Here is an 8,627-nt window from a genome sequence, read left to right on the forward strand (position 1 = left end):
ACGTACTCGTACGGTATTGCACCGTTATGGTGTGGTTCCGTAGGTATGTACTCGTACGGTATTGCACCGTTTTGGTGTGGTTTGGTACCCTATGGATGGACTCTTACGGTATTGCACCATTTTGGTGTTGTTTGGTACCGTATGGATGTACTCGTACGGTATTGCACCATTTTGGTGTGGTTTGATACCGTATGGATGTACTCGTACGGTATTGCACCATTTTGGTGTGGTTTCGTACCGTATGGATGTACTCGTACGGTATTGCACCGTTTTGGTGTGGTTTGGTACCGTATGGATGTACTCGTACGGTATTGCACCGTTTTGGTGTGGTTTGGTACCGTAATGAAGTACTCGTACGGTATTGCACCATTTTGGTGTGGTTTGGTACCGTACGGATGTACTCGTACGGTATTGCACCGTTTTGGTGTGGTTTGGTACCGTATGGATGTACTCGTACGGTATTGCACCGTTTTGGTGTGGTTTGGTACCGTATTGATGTACTCGTACGGTATTGCACCGTTTTGGTTTGGTTTGGTCCCGTATGGATGTACTCGTACGGTATTGCACCGTTTTGGAGTGGTTTGGTACCGTATGGAAGTACTCGTACGGTATTGCACCGTTTTGGTGTGGTTTGGTAACGTATGGATGTACTCGTACGGTATTGCACCGTTTTGGAGTGGTTTGGTACCGTATGGACGTACTCGTACGGTATTGCACCGTTTTGGTGTGGTTTGGTACCGTATGGATGTACTCGTACGGTATTGCACCGTTTTGGAGTGGTTTGGTACCGTATGGATGTACTCGTACGGTATTGCACCGTTTTGGAGTGGTTTTGTACCGTATGGATGTACTCGTACGGTATTGCACCATTTTGATGTGGTTTGGTACCGTATGAATGTACTCGTACGGTATTGCACCGTTTTTGAGTAGTAGGGTACCGTATGGATGTATTCGTACGGTATTGCACCGTTTTGGTGTGGTTTGGTACCGTATGGATGTACTCGTACGGTATTGCACCGTTTTGGTGTGGTTTGGTACCGTATGGATGTACTCGTACGTTATTGCACCGTTTTGGGGTGGTTTGGTACCGTATGGATGTACTGGTACGGTATTGCACCGTTTTGGTGTGGTTTGGTACCGTATGGATGTACTCGTACGGTATTGTACCGTTTTGGTGTGGTTTGGTAACGTATGGATGTACTCGTATGCTATTGCACCGTTTTGGTGTGGTTTGGTACCGTATGGATGTACTGGTACGGTATTGCACCGTTTTGGTGTGGTTTGGTACCGTATGGATGTACGCGTACGGTATTGTACCGTTTTGGTGTGGTTTGGTACCGTATGGATGAACTCGTATGCTATTGCACCGTTTTGGTGTGGTTTGGTACCGTATGGATGTACCCGTACGGTATTGCACCGTTTTGGTGTGGTTTGGTACCGTAACGAAGTACTTGTACGGTATTGCACCGTTTTGGTGTGGTTTGGTACCCTATGGATGTACTCGTACAGTATTGCACCGTTTTGGTGTGGTTAGGTACCGTATGGATGTACTCGTACGGTATTGCACCGTTTTGGTGTGGTTTGGTACCGTATGGATGTACTCGTACGGTATTGCACCGTTTTGGTGTGGTTTGGTACCGTATTGATAGAGGTGTAAAATGGGTCGGGCCGGCACGGGCACGGCACGGGCACGGCACGTTTGAAGGCGGCACGGCACGGCACGGGCACGGATTAATCCTGGCACGGCACGGGAACGACACGGTCTTAGTGGGCACGAGGCACGGCACGGGCACGAAAGTGAATGGGAACGACACGGGCACGGCACGAAAGTTGGCCTGGCACGGCACGGCACGACACGGTCTTAGATGGGCACGGCACAAGCACGGCACGGAAGTGGGATGGGGCACGAGTTACGACACGGCACGACACGGTTCTAGCCAGACACGGCACGGCACGACATAGGCACACGGCACGGTACGGGCACGGAAGTGAGGGGGAACAACACGGGCACGGCACGGAAGTTGGCTTGGCACGGGACGGCACGACACGGTCTTAGACGGGCACGAGTCACGACACAGTTCTAGTTAGGCACGGCACGGCACGGCACGGGTACGACACGAGGTATGGAAAAACCAAAAATATATATATGCTATTAAATAAACAAGGGATTTCATATTATAGTTTAGTTTATTTCTGTGTATTTTTTGATAGTCCAATAATTTATTAATCTTTTCCTTTTATTTAAGTAAAATAAGCTTTTAAAATATTTTATATGATCAAGATATTATCATGTTTGAATTTTGTTTTGAATCAAAATTCAAACATGATAATATACCAATTACTACACATATATTGATATATAATGCGTATTATCTTATAAAGATTTTTAAATATATATATATATATATATATATATATATATATATAGAAAATAAATAAGAAAAAATAATAATTTAAAAAAAATTGGTTTTTAAAAAAATAATCTCTATGGGGTTCAAACCCAAGTTCTTGGGGACTTGACACACATCTCAAACCACCAAAACCAACAATCTATTTGTGTTTATTATTAGAACAAGTAATATATATTATATAATTCTATTTTATAAAAACGGGCCTCTTATACGCTAGCCACACGATTGCGACACAAGTATGACGATCCATACCGTTCATTTCATTGTTCTTGGTGTTTTAATCACTTTTGCAAATTTTCGGGTCTATCAGGTTTTGGAAGCCCTCTCATCAGGACGTAAATTTATAAATAGAATTTTTTTTGTTCTGTGCGATCAAATATATAACGATAACCAATTTACTTCATTTTTTGCACGAATGATATAACCACTCCCACAGAAAAGGTAGACGGTTCCGATTTTCAAAAAACAACTCGGGTGGCCCTAAAGTGGTGCATTATAGGACTTTAATGTCTTTGGAAGCACAGAATGTGTTCTGATCACGTGGTTTCCGACATCTGACTATCACCTATTTTGGGGAGAATGATAAATTTAATAAGATCTTAAATCGTAACGGTTTAGATCGAATATTTGAAAACATGAGTCTGTAGCTATCTTTCAAATCTATACATCTAACTTATCTAGTTCTAAACCATTGTATTCCGCTATAGTTCAATGTATACTAGCCACACGATTGCAACACAAGTATGACGATCCATACTGTTAATTTCATTGTTCTTGGTGTTTTAATCACTTTTGCAATTTTTCGGATCTATCGGGTTTTGGAAGCCTTCTCATCGGGACGTAGATTATTAATAGAATTTTTTTTGTTATGTGCGATCAAGTATATAACGGTAACCAATTTATTTTATTTTTCGCACGAATAATATAATCACTCCCACATAAAAGGTAGACGGTTCCGATTTTCAAAAAACAACTCGGGCGACTCTCAAGTGGTGCATTATAGGATTTTACGAGAATTTTTCTTTATTAAGTGCATATGAATTATGGTGCGACTGTTGCATATGATCACGCGCTACTATAAATAGAAAGAGATGAGAGGCGCAAGCCCTAGCAGCCCACTCACTCCTCTCGGTATCTCTCACTCTCATCTCAACGCCTCTCTCTGAGTCTCTGACTCTCTCAACGTCTCTCTCTCTCACTCTCAGCGTCTCTCTCGCTCAAGTTGGGCCACTCAAAACCCCATTTTCCTTCAGCTTTGCATCATTCATCATCTCTTGCAGTACTACCAGGTAACCATTTCGAACAATTTTTTGCATAATTACAAGAGGTTTATCTTTTTCGCATCTCTCCATATCATCTTCTCCAATACGTTTGGTTGCTTACCCACTGTCCATGGCCAAAAAATTAGTGGATACAAGGAAGGAAAGGCAGCTGGAATGGCTTCTTTGCAACACACAAGTATCAATACCACAGTTTTATGCAAAAAAGGGGCGATTTCCGTAATGGGTGTTTCGGCTCTTCTGTCGTCACTATCGAGGTTCAGAACCATTGTGGGTTTCCGTTGTCACTACCGAGGTTCAGAACCATTGTGGGTTTTGCGAGAGGTAAAGTTGATAGTTCTTAGTGGAGATTTATATACATCATGAATTGGAATTTGGTTTCGTTCTAGTTAGGGCTGATAAAAAACCCAGGCTGCTTGAGTTCGAGTTGGTGCTTGTTCCTTAAAAGCTCGTTCAAGATCAGTTTGGTACATAGATAAAGCAAGCTTGAACATTTTTCTAAAGCTCATTTAAGCTTTCATAGCAAGCTCAAAAAAGCTACTACTCGGCTCCTTTGGCTTGTGATGTATAAAAATTTCCGAGATACTCGAGATCGTCTATGGCTCGATAAAGCTCGTTCAAGATCGGCTCATCGCATAAACAAGCTTAAAATTGAACATGTTTTGAAGCTCGTTAAGTTTCAAATCAAACTCGAACAATTAACTGTTCGACCCATTTATGACCCCCAATCCCAACGAAATGATGTGTATATCTAAATCTGCTCGTTGGGATCTATTCTGTAAATATTCTCTGTGGGATTGGGCACTTAGTGTATTTTTTTTGTTGTTTTATAATGTTGGAGTAATCTAAATTTGCTTATTGGGTACTGCATTTCAATTAAACACCCCGCAAGTTGTTTACTCCTTGCTCTTGTATCACTTTGCGCAACTCTGTTCTATGGCTCAATTTATGCAGTGCACAATGGCAATCAGTATCCAAACGTTATCAGACTTGATTCAGAATTGCCATTGATCTGTGCTCCTCAAAGCCGGTAAGATGGGATCTGTACTACTCGTACCAAAGCCGGTAAGATGGGACAAAGCCCTTCTCTTCTGTATGTTTCTTTTTTTCCTTCTTTTTTTTTAACCGAATTGTTGGTTTGATCTGTTTTAACAGTTGGGTTTTTTGTGTGGGTGTGATTGCAATACTCGGTGAATGAAGCGGTTGCGGGTTGAAACAAGTATGTTGCGGTTGTTGGGCACCAAGTCTTTGATGTTATTCCTCAAAGAAATTGATACTGAATTTTTTTTTTTTTCATTTTTCCCGTTGTGGTTTCATGTCTAATGCATAGCTTTCAATCTTTATTTTGATTGCCGGGGAGGAAACATCATATGAAAGAGATAGAATAGTCCTACGAGCTCATTCACTGGCTTGTAAGGAAAGCCATGTATTTGGGTTCTTCCAGGATGGGACCATGTCATCCATGTTAGTTGCAGCCACGAGAATTAGGAACTTTTCACTTTCAGTACAACTATTTAATGGTGCTTATCTGAATGACACATGACAAAATCATTTTAGGTGAAAACAGGATAGGATATTTAAGCAGGACTCCTGGCGTTGAGTGATTGAAATTGTCTGGTACTTTAAAATGTTTTACGCGATTGTTATTTGCTCCGTATGTTCCTCTTCATGAGAAGCTATGCTATGGACTTGAATTCTTGGGGGTGAGCGGTTGTTTAGAGTGGGGAATTATACCAGAGGGTCTTGCTAAAATCGATGGCAACACGGCCCGACACGATTTAAAAAGGCACGGCACGACACACGATTAAGTAAACGGGCCGGCACGGCATGACACGATAAAAAAGGGCACATCATGATTAATTAATCGGACACGGCAAGACACGACACGATTTAAAAAAACATGACCCGACACGGCCCGACCCGACAAAAAGGGGCACGGCACAGCACGACCCGACAAAAAAGGCACGACACGACACGACCCGACAAAAAAAGGCACGGCACGATGCGGCACGATTAATTAATCGGGCACGGCACGACACGACACGATTTAAAAAAGGCACGGCCCGACACGGCCCGACAAAGCAAAATAGCCCACTACAGCACGGCACGGGCACGGCACGGCACGGCACGACATGGCACGATGAAGTAAATGGGCACGACACGGCACGACACGAAGCACGGTTGGCACGGAAGTAGAATGGCACGGCACGGCACGACAGGCACGTTTGACACCCCTACGTATTGATGTACTCGTACGGTATTGCACCGTTTTGGTTTGGTTTGGTCCCGTATGGATGTACTCGTACGGTATTGCACCGTTTTGGAGTGGTTTGGTACCGTATGGAAGTACTCGTACGGTATTGCACCGTTTTGGTGTGGTTGGGTAACGTATGGATGTACTCGTACGGTATTGCACCGTTTTGGAGTGGTTTGGTACCGTATGGACGTACTCGTACGGTATTGCACCGTTTTGGTGTGGTTTGGTACCGTATGGATGTACTTGTACGGTATTGCACCGTTTTGGAGTGGTTTGGTACCGTATGGATGTACTCGTACGGTATTGCACCGTTTTGGAGTGGTTTGGTACCGTATGGATGTACTCGTACGGTATTGCACCGTTTTGGAGTGGTTTGGTACCGTATGCATGTACTCGTACGGTATTGCACCGTTTTGGAGTAGTATGGTACCGTATGGATGTACTCGTACGGTATTGCACCGTTTTGGTGTGGTTAGGTACCGTATGGATGTAATCGTACGGTATGGCACCGTTTTGGTGTGGTTTGGTACCGTATGGATGTACTCGTACGGTATTGCACCGTTTTGGGGTGGTTTGGTACCGTATGGATGTACTGGTACGGTATTGCACCGTTTTGGTGTGGTTTGGTACCGTATGGATGTACTCGTACGGTATTGTACCGTTTTGGTGTGGTTTGGTACCGTATGGATGTACTCGTATGCTATTGCACCGTTTTGGTGTGGTTTGGTACCGTATGGATGTACTGGTACGGTATTGCACCGTTTTGGTGTGGTTTGGTACCGTATGGATGTACTCGTACGGTATTGTACCGTTTTGGTGTGGTTTGGTACCGTATGGATGAACTCGTATGCTATTGCACCGTTTTGGTGTGGTTTGGTACCGTATGGATGTACCCGTACGGTATTGCACCGTTTTGGTGTGGTTTGGTACCGTAACGAAGTACTTGTACGGTATTGCACCGTTTTGGTGTGGTTTGGTACCCTATGGATGTCCTCGTACAGTATTGCACCGTTTTGGTGTGGTTAGGTACCGTATGGATGTACTCGTACGGTATTGCACCGTTTTGGTGTGGTTTGGTACCGTATGGATGTACTCGTACGGTATTGCACCGTTTTGGGGTGGTTTGGTACCGTATGGATGTACTGGTACGGTATTGCACCGTTTTGGTGTGGTTTGGTACCGTATGGATGTACTCGTACGGTATTGTACCGTTTTGGTGTGGTTTGGTACCGTATGGATGAACTCGTATGCTATTGCACCGTTTTGGTGTGGTTTGGTACCGTATGGATGTACTGGTACGGTATATTGCACCGTTTTGGTGTGGTTTGGTACCGTATGGATGTACTCGTACGGTATTGTACCGTTTTGGTGTGGTTTGGTACCGTATGGATGAACTCGTATGCTATTGCACCGTTTTGGTGTGGTTTGGTACCGTATGGATCTACTCGTACGGTATTGCACCGTTTTGGTGTGGTTTGGTACCCTAAGGAAGTACTCGTACGGTATTGCACCGTTTTGGTGTGGTTTGGTACCCTATGGATGTACTCGTACCGTATTGCACCGTTTTGGTGTGGTTAGGTACCGTATGGATGTATTCGTACGGTATTGCACCGTTTTGGTGTGGTTTGGTACCGTATGGATGTACTCGTACGGTATTGCACCGTTTTGGTGTGGTTTGGTATCGTATGGTTGTACTCGTACGGTATTGCACCGTTTTGGTGTGGTTTGGTACCGTATGGATGAACTCGTATGCTATTGCACCGTTTTGGTGTGGTTTGGTACCGTATGGATGTACCCGTACGGTATTGCACCGTTTTGGTGTGGTTTGGTACCGTAACGAAGTACTTGTACGGTATTGCACCGTTTTGGTGTGGTTTGGTACCCTATGGATGTACTCGTACAGTATTGCACCGTTTTGGTGTGGTTAGGTACCGTATGGATGTACTCGTACGGTATTGCACCGTTTTGGTGTGGTTTGGTACCGTATGGATGTACTCGTACGGTATTGCACCGTTTTGGGGTGGTTTGGTACCGTATGGCTGTACTGGTACGGTATTGCACCGTTTTGGTGTGGTTTGGTACCGTATGGATGTACTCGTACGGTATTGTACCGTTTTGGTGTGGTTTGGTACCGTATGGATGTACTCGTATGCTATTGCACCGTTTTGGTGTGGTTTGGTACCGTATGGATGTACTGGAACGGTATTGCACCGTTTTGGTGTGGTTTGGTACCATATGGATGTACTCGTACGGTATTGTACCGTTTTGGTGTGGTTTGGTACCGTATGGATGAACTCGTATGCTATTGCACCGTTTTGGTGTGGTTTGGTACCGTATGGATCTACTCGTACGGTATTGCACCGTTTTGGTGTGGTTTGGTACCCTAAGGAAGTACTCGTACGGTATTGCACCGTTTTGGTGTGGTTTGGTACCCTATGGATGTACTCGTACCGTATTGCACCGTTTTGGTGTGGTTAGGTACCGTATGGATGTATTCGTACGGTATTGCACCGTTTTGGTGTGGTTTGGTACCGTATGGATGTACTCGTACGGTATTGCACCGTTTTGGTGTGGTTTGGTATCGTATGGTTGTACTCGTACGGTATTGCACCGTTTTAGTGTGGTTTGGTACCGTATGGATGAACTCGTACGCTATTGCACCGTTTTGGTGTGGTTTGG

At 44.3% G+C, this 8,627-nt stretch overlaps 1 long non-coding RNA gene across 1 annotated transcript; it reads left to right on the forward strand.

Annotated features, from left to right (window-relative positions):
* The first annotated feature begins 3,493 nt into the window (after positions 1-3,493).
* LOC131319140 (uncharacterized) lies at positions 3,494-4,486 on the forward strand. Its single transcript, XR_009197904.1, has 3 exons — positions 3,494-3,700; positions 3,820-3,948; positions 3,987-4,486. It is a non-coding gene; the product is annotated as an uncharacterized LOC131319140 (long non-coding RNA).
* Positions 4,487-8,627: the final 4,141 nt, after the last annotated feature.

Source organism: Rhododendron vialii, chromosome 3a, assembly GCF_030253575.1.
Source record: "Rhododendron vialii isolate Sample 1 chromosome 3a, ASM3025357v1".
In the NCBI taxonomy this organism is placed as follows: Eukaryota; Viridiplantae; Streptophyta; class Magnoliopsida; order Ericales; family Ericaceae; genus Rhododendron; species Rhododendron vialii.